This window comes from Vicugna pacos, unplaced genomic scaffold (assembly GCF_048564905.1).
Source record: "Vicugna pacos unplaced genomic scaffold, VicPac4 scaffold_400, whole genome shotgun sequence".
NCBI lineage: Eukaryota > Metazoa > Chordata > Mammalia > Artiodactyla > Camelidae > Vicugna > Vicugna pacos.
In genome coordinates, this window is record NW_027329078.1 from 1 (window position 1) to 15764 (window position 15764).

The 15764-nt window shown below is 45.0% G+C and overlaps 2 long non-coding RNA genes across 3 annotated transcripts; both read left to right on the top strand.

Annotated features, from left to right (window-relative positions):
- Nucleotides 1-16: 16 nt before the first annotated feature.
- On the top strand, nucleotides 17-5038 carry LOC140695559 (uncharacterized). The gene is made up of 3 exons (XR_012071208.1): nucleotides 17-148; nucleotides 4479-4591; nucleotides 4800-5038. It is a non-coding gene; the product is annotated as an uncharacterized lncRNA (long non-coding RNA).
- Nucleotides 5039-14928: 9890 nt separating this feature from the next.
- Nucleotides 14929-15764, top strand: LOC140695560 (uncharacterized). 2 transcript variants are annotated; one of them, XR_012071210.1, is made up of 3 exons: nucleotides 14929-15191; nucleotides 15400-15490; nucleotides 15621-15764. It is a non-coding gene; the product is annotated as an uncharacterized lncRNA (long non-coding RNA). The 2 variants fall into 2 exon arrangements; XR_012071209.1 differs by having other exon boundaries at nucleotides 15573-15710.

Below are 15764 nucleotides of genomic sequence, written 5' to 3' on the forward strand. Positions count from 1 at the left end.
CCGGTTACCTAGGATCCAACAGCCACAACAAGCCTCGCGGTAAACACCAACATTCCACCTGGAATCCAACCGCTAACTGCCATCCCCAATGGCTGCTGCATCTTGTCAGTGTTGGGGGAGGGGCTGCATCCGACGAGAGGTTCCTAAGGTAAATGTGATTCTACCCACTAGCGTCCCATGGGCCTTTCTTCTTCCCTCTTTCCTTTGGTTCAGAGCTCTATGCACCGTACCAATGGAGGGAAGTGTGTCCCTTTTCAGTTGATGGTTTCACACGTCTTTAAACTTTCTAACAGTTCACAGTACACAGGGACCCACTAAAGGAGACTTATGTTCCTATAATATCCGTACACCCGGAATACATATGCGTCGCCTGATTTCTGCTGAAACACCCACACTCTCAGGACATGGATCCATTGGATTCATGGGGGCTGAAATTCCAAGAAATGAAACCAACCCCAATGTGCACTTTGCTGTCGGTCTCTTTTGCACTTAGTACACTTTGGCAGAGCTACTTGCCTTTGTTATAGGCTTCTTACATTTCTTCTCTACGTAGCCTAGAATATGGCATTCCTTCATCCTGTTGGAAGACATACAAGTCTACATCACGGACTAGGAATCCATTTGATTCCAAATCGGCATTAGTGTTAGGTCACGATATGCTCTTATGAATCAAAATTTACGAATATGAATGCACGCTTCTGATTTCCGAATACAAGTGTGCTGAGTACATGCAAGCCACGATACTGGGTCGATGCGTTCTGAATGACCCTTGACCTCACCTTGAGTATTTTCTTTTGAATAGTCATGGTTCCCTTTGTATATGTCAGCCAACCATACCATTTTGGTGCTTGTTTGTTGGTTTGATTCTTTGTTGGTCTTCTTCTCGCTTGTTTTGCAAACACGTCAGGCCATGCATCTCTCCTTTCGCTTCAAACAGAGTCAAATAAGCTGATTCACTTAAGAGAGTGCTTCCAATCACCTATGATTTCCTGCTTCCCTCTCCCATCTTTAGGGTTTTGGTGTCCTCCTTAAGTTCTTCTTCTTTCTTCTCTGCCACACATGCTCTTCTTGCATTTCCAATAATGGTTTCTTCTTTCCATTCCATCTTGCTGCTTTTCTATTCAGGGGAGTTTTCTCAACCTTTCTTTCAGAAAAACTTTTGAACTGCTGAATTCTTTTAAGATTTGCCGGTCTGTAGAATTCTCTAGCTCTGCCGTTATTTGAAATGGTGTTCATGTGGCATAGGCTACCCTAGGTGGCAGCATTTGGCCATTCAGGATATGGTCTGTGTCCTGGCACTCCTCCCTGTCCTGCAATATTGCTGCCGAGATATCAGCTGAAACCCCTCTGGAGGTTCCATTGTGACTATGTTGTTTCCTCCAGGTGCATTTTAAATCACTCGGATATTCGTGAACTTTGTTGATTTGAATCATACAGCTGCTGGTAGGTCTATTGGGATTCCACCTCCTTCGGATGCTGTGTAATTCCTGAATTCGCATAGATGATTCTTTCTTGGCTTTCAGCAAGTTTCAGTCTGATTTTTCTACAGATAAATTTTCAGACACTTTTTGTTTCTTTACCTCTTGCTTTTCCATCTGGGACTCATGATTTCTTTTCCTTCATGCCCTGTCTTAACCCAGGGTTCAACTGCAATGTTTTCATTTGTTTGCATTTGCTTTCCTATGTCTGCTTCTGACCGAGGTTTTTCTCTTCCCCTGTCTTCACAGTCATTCACGCGTCCCTCTGCATTATCTAGTCTGCTAAGGACTGAATTTTAGCCCTGATATTATCACAACCATTGAGTTTCCTGATATTTTTGGCTCGTGTTGAGACTTTCTCTTCCCCTTTTCTGGTATTCTGCCTTTTGTGATTCTGAGACACTGGTGTTCTTCAGTGTTTTCCTGACCTTCATTTTCAACACTTGTTCTGGATAGCGTTTTGCAGACTAGTTGTTTGAAAGCTTATCTTTTGCGCCTTCAATATCTTTGGAACTGAAAATGGTACTTCCTGTTTCTTTTACTGTTCTTCTTCATCTCTACTGGTCAGGTAATATCAGGTATCTAATGTAGACTTCTAGGGCTTTGTTAATTGAAAATTTTAGACTCTTGTCTCTACGCAATTCCATGGGATTTCTGTGAGGACAATTTCTCCTAGGCATTGATGCCATAACCTGTACCTGTGTGTGTTGTTTGGTATATCTCCAATTGCTGGTGTTGCATTAGTTGTGATGAACAACCCATTCTACTTCGATTAGCATAACTTCATTTTGATTATACTTATCTCACACTTCTGAAAGTGCACAGGACACTTCCTCTTGTGGAAATGAAGCTTCTAAAAGTTCTCAGCTCTGCATTCTTCTCTATGTTATTTTGGAGTGTTTCCAAAACAGCAAACTGAGAGTGCTCTTCTGCTTTTTATTGCCACGGGAATGTCCCAATGAAATCAGTTCTTTCCAGAGCTTCTCTGTCTACAGAAACACCAGTGGAAGCATATCTATTGATATCACATATCAGGGACTGCTGGAATGATCCCGCAGACCTTCCTTGTTGTCCTAGGTGCCGTACCGTGCCGGTGCCATCCAAAATGTAGCATCCGCTTTTGGGAGATAGTGCTGAAGGGAATGCTTCCTCTTCTCACGCTGTGGACTTGGACCACTCTCCCTTGTCCTCTCATCCTTGTGGCACGGGTGCACGAAGGCAACCACAGAGTTGTTGCGCATCCTGTGACTCAAACCAAACCATAATCCCAGCCCAGGTTATGAATGTAGCATATCCTAATGCTTTTCATTCTGATTTCAAATTCAAGGCCCCCTGGATCCCTCAGACCAGATGCATGATATCTCTGATTCAGCCCCACACGTGCTCTATTGGCAAAATTCCCAATTGGTCCCTGGTCCTGCAGATGTACTGGGTGTGGCCATGGGACATATCGGTAATCGCAACCGCGCGACCAGTGTGGTTGATTTATTATTGGTACACAGTTCGGTTTGCTCTCTTGATTCGACCCACCACATCCCACAACGCACTCCAGATCCCTGAGACTCAGCGTGTGCCATCATCCGTATCTCTATGCCTCACTGACCGTTGCCTCTGCTACCTCAAACTTGGCAGCTGGGATCTTGGTCTCAGAATTAACTGTGGGGATATTTTGCGCTGGTTTCTTTGAGTTCTCTCAGCCAAGCATCTGCTGTGCACTCTTGTAAATCTCAGCCCATCACCTTCAAACCCATGTCTCCTGTCCGCTTGAGAGTGTGCGTCCAAGTTAAACAGAGTTTCACCCTTGTTGCTCCATCACCAGGGGTCCGAACCTGCACTGGTTTCCATTCCCTGCTTTGCATTCTCCTGCTTCCAGGTGTCCTGAGGCCTCATCCTGTCTTTGGGAGTAACAGACCTCTCTTCGGCCAGTGTCCTATGCTAAGGGCTGGGTGAGTGGATGTTTCCATTGCTCTGTACATGGGAGCGAGTGAGTGCAGGTTGCACTTCTTCTCTGCCAACTGGGCATCGATGAATCAACACTATCCAGATACATTTCACAGAAATGTGATATTTGCTTAGCTCTTGGTTTCTATACAGCCGTGGTGGGAGGGATTGTCCGGAGACAACTATTTTGACATTGTGTTGATATCCCATTTGCAGTCTTTAAGAAGTTTAACAGAACTCATTTACATGTTTTGGGAGTTATACGAAAATGGAGTTATTTTTTGAAACACACTCAATCGACCTAGAAGCCAGACTTGTCAATTTTGGTAACATTGTGTCAGCTCTACGGAAAAGCTAGACAGATAGAATGCAAACTAGCAGTCCAAACTGTTCAAGGGGTCATGTCAGCTCTTTAAGGTTGAAGCCTCCGAAACCAACAGGAACCATGAAATAACTTTTGGAAACATGGAATAACCCCCAACCTTGGATACACTTGTGCATGTGGTGCCCTGTATCCCAATGACACCTACTGGCCAATGTTGGCATTTCAAGGGGTAACATCCCTCTCTAGGAAAATACAAGAGGAAACCAACCAAATATATACATTTAGGTTTGAATCCAAAAGCACCTAGAGGCATTCTAGCTAGGAGAATCCTGCTGCAGTTATGCTAGTCTATTGAGAACCAGGTGTTTTTCTATCAGTGTTGAGAACGCTTAATCATCCGATCCTGTAGTTTAAAGCCATTTAACGCAACCAAGTCTGCACCCCCATGATATAGTGCCCCCGGGGGCTTGACTCAAGTGAAAGACGATCCACATAAGCTGTGTCTTTAATGTCATTGGCGACTTTTACAGTTCAGTTCACTTTCTGACTTGTACTATTTACCTTCACTGTCTTGAAAAACTGAAGCCTAATACAGATTCATGTTCAGTCAAAGATTCCCCTCCCTTACCACACTCCCTTCACCCCAGGGAAGACATAAACACAACATTTGCTGAATCTAGCGGAAGGACATCGTTTCTAGGTGTGAGCTAAGTATTCAATTTTATCTATTTCAGCCGAGACTATTTGACCTTTAAGGTGTTCACTGTTGTTCACAGAGAGTGAAGCTGGAGGAACTCTGATTCTACGAGGGGCTTGCTCTTCTCGTAATGGCTTCATTGCAGCTCAGGTACTGATCCTTCAAAATGGATGCCTGAGTGGAGGGGAGGCAAGGGCAAGTGCTCACAAGCTAGGCCCAAACCTGGGAAAAGGCTTACCTGGGCTTGTTGAATTTTGGTCTGAATGGCTTGGGAATGCCCCTTGGGACGTGTGGATTCTCACGACCTCTTCCAAGAACAGGAGCGTTTTGATCATCTCTGCCATTTCTTCTCCTTCAGACGTCAGGGACCTTGGACCCGTTATTGGAGAAGAGAATTGAGGAACTTCCTCAAGTCCACGTTGGCACTCCGTATGTTTCTGCCTGTATCAGTGAGTTTCAATAGGTCTCATGAATGTCTTTTGAGCCTGGTATCCTCTACAGCTGTCTCCACGCCAGTATTCTCCATTGTAGCAGAACATCTCTCATCCATGTGTTCGCATCTCTCCTCAATCCGTGCAGCCAGCTTTTCGGCCAGCTTCTCTTCGTGTCTCCCCTAAAGTCGACTTCACCAGGACTGGGCAAGTCTGAAAGTACCTCGGAGCCTGACCAGTAAGCTGATGATAGGCAGATCTTCCACTGTCTGCCCTTTCAGGTTCTGGAAACTGACCTGTGACCTCAGGTCTTTGGGCAGCAGCAGTATCTCGAACTTACACAGCTTCCCGGACCAAACACCTAAGCCAAGCTCCACAGAGGGCGGCAGCCCCTCCATCACACTGATCCACCCACAGAACTCTGCCCGGTTACCTAGGATCCAACAGCCACAACAAGCCTCGCGGTACACACCAACATTCCACCTGGAATCCAACCGCTAACTGCCATCCCCAATGGCTGCTGCATCTTGTCAGTGTTGGGGGAGGGGCTGCATCCGACGAGAGGTTCCTAAGGTAAATGTGATTCTACCCACTAGCGTCCCATGGGCCTTTCTTCTTCCCTCTTTCCTTTGGTTCAGAGCTCTATGCACCGTACCAATGGAGGGAAGTGTGTCCCTTTTCAGTTGATGGTTTCACACGTCTTTAAACTTTCTAACAGTTCACAGTACACAGGGACCCACTAAAGGAGACTTATGTTCCTATAATATCCGTACACCCGGAATACATATGCGTCGCCTGATATCTGCTGAAACACCCACACTCTCAGGACATGGATCCATTGGATTCATGGGGGCTGAAATTCCAAGAAATGAAACCAACCCCAATGTGCACTTTGCTGTCGGTCTCTTTTGCACTTAGTACACTTTGGCAGAGCTACTTGCCTTTGTTATAGGCTTCTTACATTTCTTCTCTACGTAGCCTAGAATATGGCATTCCTTCATCCTGTTGGAAGACATACAAGTCTACATCACGGACTAGGAATCCATTTGATTCCAAATCGGCATTACTGTTAGGTCACGATATGCTCTTATGAATCAAAATTTACGAATATGAATGCACGCTTCTGATTTCCGAATACAAGTGTGCTGAGTACATGCAAGCCACGATACTGGGTCGATGCGTTCTGAATGACCCTTGACCTCACCTTGAGTATTTTCTTTTGAATAATCATGGTTCCCTTTGTATATGTCAGCCAACCATACCATTTTGGTGCTTGTTTGTTGGTTTGATTCTTTGTTGGTCTTCTTCTCGCTTTGTTTTGCAAACACGTCAGGCCATGCATCTCTCCTTTCGCTTCAAACAGAGTCAAATAAGCTGATTCACTTAAGAGAGTGCTTCCAATCACCTATGATTTCCTGCTTCCCTCTCCCATCTTTAGGGTTTTGATGTCCTCCTTAAGTTCTTCTTCTTTCTTCTCTGCCACACATGCTCTTCTTGCATTCCAATAATGGTTTCTTCTTTCCATTCCATCTTGCTGCTTTTCTATTCAGGGGAGTTTTCTCAACCTTTCTTTTAGAAAAACTTTTGAACTGCTGAATTCTTTTAAGATTTGCCGGTCTGTAGAATTCTCTAGCTCTGCCGTTATTTGAAATGGTGTTCATGTGGCATAGGCTACCCTAGGTGGCAGCATTTGGCCATTCAGGATATGGTCTGTGTCCTGGCACTCCTCCCTGTCCTGCAATATTGCTGCCGAGATATCAGCTGAAACCCCTCTGGAGGTTTCCTTGTGACTATGTTGTTTCCTCCAGGTGCATTTTTAAATCACTCGGATATTCGTGAACTTTGTTGATTTGAATCATACAGCTGCTGGTAGGTCTATTGGGATTCCACCCTCCTCGGATGCTGTGTAATTCCTGAATTCGCATAGATGATTCTTTCTTGGCTTTCAGCAAGTTTCAGTCTGATTTTTCTACAGATAAATTTTCAGACACTTTTTGTTTCTTTATCTCTTGCTTTTCCATCTGGGACTCATGATTTCTATTCTTTCATGCCCTGTCTTAACCCAGGGTTCAACTGCAATGTTTTCATTTGTTTGCACTTGCTTTCCTATGTCTGCTCTGACCGAGGTTTTTCTCTTCCCCTGTCTTCACAGTCATTCACGCGTCCCTCTGCATTATCTAGTCTGCTAAGGACTGAATTTTTAGCCCTGATATTATCACAACAATTGAGTTTCCTGATAATTTTGGCTCGTGTTGAGACTTTCTCTTCCACTTTTCTGGTATTCTGCCTTTTGTGATTCTGAGACACTGGTGTTCTTCAGTGTTTTCCTGACCTTCATTTTCAACACTTGTTCTGGATAGCGTTTTGCAGACTAGTTGTTTGAAAGCTTATCTATTTGCGCCTTCAATATCTTTGGAACTGAAAATGGTACTTCCTGTTTCTTTTACTGTTCTTCTTCATCTCTACTGTCAGGTAATATCAGGTAACTAATGTAGACTTCTAGGCTTTGTAATTGAAAATTGTAGACTCTTGTCTCTACGCAATTCCATGGGATTTCTGTGAGGACAATTTCTCCTAGGCATTGGATGCATAACCTGTACCTGTGTGTGTTGTTTGGTATATCTCCAATTGCTGGTGTTGCCATTATTTGTGATGAACAACCCATTCTACTTCGATTAGCATAACTTCATTTTGATTATACTTATCTCACACTTCTGAAAGTGAACAGGACACTTCCTCTTGTGGAAATGAAGCTTCTAAAAGATCTCAGCTCTGCATTCTTCTCTATGTCATTTTGGAGTGTTTCCAAAACAGCAAACTGAGAGTGCTCTTCTGCTTTTTATTGCCAACGGGAATGTCCCAATGAAATGAGTTCTTTCCAGAACTTCTCTGTCTACAGAAACAGCAGTGGAAGCATATCTATGGATGTCACATATCAGGGCCTGCTGGAATGATCCCGCAGACCTTCCTTGTTGTCCTAGGTGCCGTACCGTGCCGGTGCCATCCAAAATGTAGCATCCGCTTTTTGGGAGATAGTGCTGAAGGGAATGCTTCCTCTTCTCACGCTGTGGACTTGGACCACTCTCCCTTGTCCTCTCATCCTTGTGGCACGGGTGCACGAAGGCAACCACAGAGTTGTTGCGCATCCTGTGACTCAAACCAAACCATAATCCCCAGCCCAGGTTATGAATGTAGCATATCCTAAGGGCTTTTCATTCTGATTTCAAATTCAAGGCCCCCTGGATCCCTCAGACCAGATGCACGATATCTCTGATTCAGCCCCACACGTGCTCTATTGGCAAAATTCCCAATTGGTCCCTGGTCCTGCAGATGTACTGGGTCGTGGCCATGGGACATATCGGTAATCGCAACCGCGCGACCAGTGTGGTTGATTTATTATTGGTACACAGTTCGGTTTGCTCTCTTGATTCGGCCCACCACATCCCACAACGCACTCCAGATCCCTGAGACTCAGCGTGTGCCATCATCCGTAGCTCTATGCCTCACTGACCGTTGCCTCTGCTACCTCAAATTTGGCAGCTGGGATCTTGGTCTCAGAATTAACTGTGGGGATATTTTGCGCTGGTTTCTTTGAGTTCTCTCAGCCAAGCATCTGCTGTGCACTCTTGTAAATCTCAGCACATCACCTTCAAACCCATGTCTCCTGTCCGCTTGAGAGTGTGCGTCCAAGTTAAACTGAGTTTCACCCTTGTTGCTCCAATCACCAGGGGTCCGAACCTGCACTGGTTTCCATTCCCTGCTTTGCATTCTCCTGCTTCCAGGTGTCCTGAGGCCTCATCCTGTCTTTGGGAGTAACAGACCTCTCTTCGGCCAGTGTCCTATGCTAAGGGCTGGGTGAGTGGATGTTTCCATTGCTCTGTACATGGGAGCGAGTGAGTGCATGTTGCACTTCTTCTCTGCCAACTGGGCATCGATGAATCAACACTATCCAGATACATTTCACAGAAATATGATATTTGCTTAGCTCTTGGTTTCTATACAGCCGTGGTGGGAGGGATTGTCCGAAGACAACTATTTTGACATTGTGTTGATATCCCATTTGCAGTCTTTAAGAAGTTTAACAGAACTCATTTACATGTTTTGGGAGTTATACGAAAATGGAGTTATTTTTTGAAACACACTCAATCGACCTAGAAGCCAGACTTGTCAATTTTGGTAACATTGTGTCAGCTCGACGGAAAAGCTAGACAGATAGAATGCAAACTAGCAGTCCAAACTGTTCAAGGGGTCATGTCAGCTCTTTAAGGTTGAAGCCTCCGAAACCAACAGGAACCATGAAATAACTTTTGGAAACATGGAATAACCCCCAACCTTGGATACACTTGTGCATGTGGTGCCCTGTATCCCAATGACACCTACTGGCCAATGTTGGCATTTCAAGGGGTAACATCCCTCTCTAGGAAAATACAAGAGGAAACCAACCAAATATATACATTTAGGTTTGAATCCAAAAGCACCTAGAGGCATTCTAGCTAGGAGAATCCTGCTGCAGTTATGCTAGTCTATTGAGAACCAGGTGTTTTTCTATCAGTGTTGAGAACGCTTAATCATCCGATCCTGTAGTTTAAAGCCATTTAACGCAACCAAGTCTGCACCCCCATGATATAGTGCCCCCGGGGGCTTGACTCAAGTGAAAGACGATCCACATAAGCTGTGTCTTTAATGTCATTGGCGACTTTTACAGTTCAGTTCACTTTCTGACTTGTACTATTTACCTTCACTGTCTTGAAAAACTGAAGCCTAATACAGATTCATGTTCAGTCAAAGATTCCCCTCACTTACCACACTCCCTTCACCCCAGGGAAGACAGAAACACAACATTTGCTGAATCTAGCGGAAGGACATCATTTCTAGGTGTGAGCTAAGTATTCAATTTTATCTATTTCAGCCGAGACTATTTGACCTTTAAGGTTTTCACTGTTGTTCACAGAGAGTGAAGCTGGTGGAACTCTGAATCTAGGAGGGGCTTGCTCTTCTCGTAATGGCTTCATTGCAGCTCAGGTACTGATCCTTCAAAATGGATGCCTGAGTGGAGGGGAGGCAAGGGCAAGTGCTCACTAGCTAGGCCCAAACCTGGGAAAAGGCTTACCTGGGCTTGTTGAATTTTGGTCTGAATGGCTTGGGAATGCCCCTTGGGACGTGTGGATTCTCACGACCTCTTCCAAGAACAGGAGCGTTTTGAACATCTCTGCCAATTCTTCTCCTTCAGACTTCAGGGACCTTGGACCCGTTATTGGAGAAGAGAATTGAGGAACTTCCTCAAGTCCACGTTGGCACTCCGTATGTTTCTGCCTGTATCAGTGAGTTTCAATATGTCTCATGAATGTCTTTTGAGCCTGGTATCCTCTACAGCTGTCTCCACGCCAGTATTCTCCATTGTAGCAGAACATCTCTCATCCATGTGTTCGCATCTCTCCTCAATCCGTGCAGCCAGCTTATCGGCCAGCTTCTCTTCGTGTCTCCCCTAAAGTCGACTTCACCAGGACTGGGCAAGTCTGAAAGTACCTCGGAGCCTGACCAGTAAGCTGATGACAGGCAGATCTTCCACTGTCTGCCCTTTCAGGTTCTGGAAACTGACCTGTGACCTCAGGTCTTTGGGCAGCAGCAGTATCTCGAACTTACACAGCTTCCCGGACCAAACACCTAAGCCAAGCTCCACAGAGGGCGGCAGCCCCTCCATCACACTGATCCACCCACAGAACTCTGCCCGGTTACCTAGGATCCAACAGCCACAACAAGCCTCGCGGTAAACACCAACATTCCACCTGGAATCCAACCGCTAACTGCCATCCCCAATGGCTGCTGCATCTTGTCAGTGTTGGGGGAGGGGCTGCATCCGACGAGAGGTTCCTAAGGTAAATGTGATTCTACCCACTAGCGTCCCATGGGCCTTTCTTCTTCCCTCTTTCCTTTGGTTCAGAGCTCTATGCACCGTACCAATGGAGGGAAGTGTGTCCCTTTTCAGTTGATGGTTTCACACGTCTTTAAACTTTCTAACAGTTCACAGTACACAGGGACCCACTAAAGGAGACTTATGTTCCTATAATATCCGTACACCCGGAATACATATGCGTCGCCTGATTTCTGCTGAAACACCCACACTCTCAGGACATGGATCCATTGGATTCATGGGGGCTGAAATTCCAAGAAATGAAACCAACCCCAATGTGCACTTTGCTGTCGGTCTCTTTTGCACTTAGTACACTTTGGCAGAGCTACTTGCCTTTGTTATAGGCTTCTTACATTTCTTCTCTACGTAGCCTAGAATATGGCATTCCTTCATCCTGTTGGAAGACATACAAGTCTACATCACGGACTAGGAATCCATTTGATTCCAAATCGGCATTAGTGTTAGGTCACGATATGCTCTTATGAATCAAAATTTACGAATATGAATGCACGCTTCTGATTTCCGAATACAAGTGTGCTGAGTACATGCAAGCCACGATACTGGGTCGATGCGTTCTGAATGACCCTTGACCTCACCTTGAGTATTTTCTTTTGAATAATCATGGTTCCCTTTGTATATGTCAGCCAACCATACCATTTTGGTGCTTGTTTGTTGGTTTGATTCTTTGTTGGTCTTCTTCTCGCTTGTTTTGCAAACACGTCAGGCCATGCATCTCTCCTTTCGCTTCAAACAGAGTCAAATAAGCTGATTCACTTAAGAGAGTGCTTCCAATCACCTATGATTTCCTGCTTCCCTCTCCCATCTTTAGGGTTTTGATGTCCTCCTTAAGTTCTTCTTCTTTCTTCTCTGCCACACATGCTCTTCTTGCATTTCCAATAATGGTTTCTTCTTTCCATTCCATCTTGCTGCTTTTCTATTCAGGGGAGTTTTCTCAACCTTTCTTTTAGAAAAACTTTTGAACTGCTGAATTCTTTTAAGATTTGCCGGTCTGTAGAATTCTCTAGCTCTGCCGTTATTTGAAATGGTGTTCATGTGGCATAGGCTACCCTAGGTGGCAGCATTTGGCCATTCAGGATATGGTCTGTGTCCTGGCACTCCTCCCTGTCCTGCAATATTGCTGCCGAGATATCAGCTGAAACCCCTCTGGAGGTTTCCTTGTGACTATGTTGTTTCCTCCAGGTGCATTTTAAATCACTCGGATATTCGTGAACTTTGTTGATTTGAATCATACAGCTGCTGGTAGGTCTATTGGGATTCCACCTCCTTCGGATGCTGTGTAATTCCTGAATTCGCATAGATGATTCTTTCTTGGCTTTCAGCAAGTTTCAGTCTGATTTTTCTACAGATAAATTTTCAGACACTTTTTGTTTCTTTATCTCTTGCTTTTCCATCTGGGACTCATGATTTCTATTCTTTCATGCCCTGTCTTAACCCAGGGTTCAACTGCAATGTTTTCATTTGTTTGCACTTGCTTTCCTATGTCTGCTTCTGACCGAGGTTTTTCTCTTCCCCTGTCTTCACAGTCATTCACGCGTCCCTCTGCATTATCTAGTCTGCTAAGGACTGAATTTTAGCCCTGATATTATCACAACCATTGAGTTTCCTGATATTTTTGGCTCGTGTTGAGACTTTCTCTTCCCCTTTTCTGGTATTCTGCCTTTTGTGATTCTGAGACACTGGTGTTCTTCAGTGTTTTCCTGACCTTCATTTTCAACACTTGTTCTGGATAGCGTTTTGCAGACTAGTTGTTTGAAAGCTTATCTTTTGCGCCTTCAATATCTTTGGAACTGAAAATGGTACTTCCTGTTTCTTTTACTGTTCTTCTTCATCTCTACTGGTCAGGTAATATCAGGTATCTAATGTAGACTTCTAGGGCTTTGTTAATTGAAAATTTTAGACTCTTGTCTCTACGCAATTCCATGGGATTTCTGTGAGGACAATTTCTCCTAGGCATTGATGCCATAACCTGTACCTGTGTGTGTTGTTTGGTATATCTCCAATTGCTGGTGTTGCATTAGTTGTGATGAACAACCCATTCTACTTCGATTAGCATAACTTCATTTTGATTATACTTATCTCACACTTCTGAAAGTGCACAGGACACTTCCTCTTGTGGAAATGAAGCTTCTAAAAGTTCTCAGCTCTGCATTCTTCTCTATGTCATTTTGGAGTGTTTCCAAAACAGCAAACTGAGAGTGCTCTTCTGCTTTTTATTGCCACGGGAATGTCCCAATGAAATGAGTTCTTTCCAGAGCTTCTCTGTCTACAGAAACAGCAGTGGAAGCATATCTATTGATGTCACATATCAGGGACTGCTGGAATGATCCCGCAGACCTTCCTTGTTGTCCTAGGCGCCGTACCGTGCCGGTGCCATCCAAAATGTAGCATCCGCTTTTGGGAGATAGTGCTGAAGGGAATGCTTCCTCTTCTCACGCTGTGGACTTGGACCACTCTCCCTTGTCCTCTCATCCTTGTGGCACGGGTGCACGAAGGCAACCACAGAGTTGTTGCGCATCCTGTGACTCAAACCAAACCATAATCCCAGCCCAGGTTATGAATGTAGCATATCCTAAGGCTTTTCATTCTGATTTCAAATTCAAGGCCCCCTGGATCCCTCAGACCAGATGCACGATATCTCTGATTCAGCCCCACACGTGCTCTATTGGCAAAATTCCCAATTGGTCCCTGGTCCTGCAGATGTACTGGGTGTGGCCATGGGACATATCGGTAATCGCAACCGCGCGACTAGTGTGGTTGATTTATTATTGGTACACAGTTTGGTTTGCTCTCTTGATTCGACCCACCACATCCCACAACGCACTCCAGATCCCTGAGACTCAGCGTGTGCCATCATCCGTAGCTCTATGCCTCAATGACCATTGCCTCTGCTACCTCAAATTTGGCAGCTGGGATCTTGGTCTCAGAATTAACTGTGGGGATATTTTGCGCTGGTTTCTTTGAGTTCTCTCAGCCAAGCATCTGCTGTGCACTCTTGTAAATCTCAGCACATCACCTTCAAACCCATGTCTCCTGTCCGCTTGAGAGTGTGCGTCCAAGTTAAACAGAGTTTCACCCTTGTTGCTCCATCACCAGGGGTCCGAACCTGCACTGGTTTCCATTCCCTGCTTTGCATTCTCCTGCTTCCAGGTGTCCTGAGGCCTCATCCTGTCTTTGGGAGTAACAGACCTCTCTTCGGCCAGTGTCCTATGCTAAGGGCTGGGTGAGTGGATGTTTCCATTGCTCTGTACATGGGAGCGAGTGAGTGCAGGTTGCACTTCTTCTCTGCCAACTGGGCATCGATGAATCAACACTATCCAGATACATTTCACAGAAATGTGATATTTGCTTAGCTCTTGGTTTCTATACAGCCGTGGTGGGAGGGATTGTCCGAAGACAACTATTTTGACATTGTGTTGATATCCCATTTGCAGTCTTTAAGAAGTTTAACAGAACTCATTTACATGTTTTGGGAGTTATACGAAAATGGAGTTATTTTTTGAAACACACTCAATCGACCTAGAAGCCAGACTTGTCAATTTTGGTAACATTGTGTCAGCTCTACGGAAAAGCTAGACAGATAGAATGCAAACTAGCAGTCCAAACTGTTCAAGGGGTCATGTCAGCTCTTTAAGGTTGAAGCCTCCGAAACCAACAGGAACCATGAAATAACTTTTGGAAACATGGAATAACCCCCAACCTTGGATACACTTGTGCATGTGGTGCCCTGTATCCCAATGACACCTACTGGCCAATGTTGGCATTTCAAGGGGTAACATCCCTCTCTAGGAAAATACAAGAGGAAACAAACCAAATATATACATTTAGGTTTGAATCCAAAAGCACCTAGAGGCATTCTAGCTAGGAGAATCCTGCTGCAGTTATGCTAGTCTATTGAGAACCAGGTGTTTTTCTATCAGTGTTGAGAACGCTTAATCATCCGATCCTGTAGTTTAAAGCCATTTAACGCAACCAAGTCTGCACCCCCATGATATAGTGCCCCCGGGGGCTTGACTCAAGTGAAAGACGATCCACATAAGCTGTGTCTTTAATGTCATTGGCGACTTTTACAGTTCAGTTCACTTTCTGACTTGTACTATTTACCTTCACTGTCTTGAAAAACTGAAGCCTAATACAGATTCATGTTCAGTCAAAGATTCCCCTCACTTACCACACTCCCTTCACCCCAGGGAAGACATAAACACAACATTTGCTGAATCTAGCGGAAGGACATCGTTTCTAGGTGTGAGCTAAGTATTCAATTTTATCTATTTCAGCCGAGACTATTTGACCTTTAAGGTGTTCACTGTTGTTCACAGAGAGTGAAGCTGGAGGAACTCTGATTCTACGAGGGGCTTGCTCTTCTCGTAATGGCTTCATTGCAGCTCAGGTACTGATCCTTCAAAATGGATGCCTGAGTGGAGGGGAGGCAAGGGCAAGTGCTCACTAGCTAGGCCCAAACCTGGGAAAAGGCTTACCTGGGCTTGTTGAATTTTGGTCTGAATGGCTTGGGAATGCCCCTTGGGACGTGTGGATTCTCACGACCTCTTCCAAGAACAGGAGCGTTTTGATCATCTCTGCCATTTCTTCTCCTTCAGACGTCAGGGACCTTGGACCCGTTATTGGAGAAGAGAATTGAGGAACTTCCTCAAGTCCACGTTGGCACTCCGTATGTTTCTGCCTGTATCAGTGAGTTTCAATAGGTCTCATGAATGTCTTTTGAGCCTGGTATCCTCTACAGCTGTCTCCACGCCAGTATTCTCCATTGTAGCAGAACATCTCTCATCCATGTGTTCGCATCTCTCCTCAATCCGTGCAGCCAGCTTATCGGCCAGCTTCTCTTCGTGTCTCCCCTAAAGTCGACTTCACCAGGACTGGGCAAGTCTGAAAGTACCTCGGAGCCTGACCAGTAAGCTGATGACAGGCAGATCTTCCACTGTCTGCCCTTTCAGGTTCTGGAAAC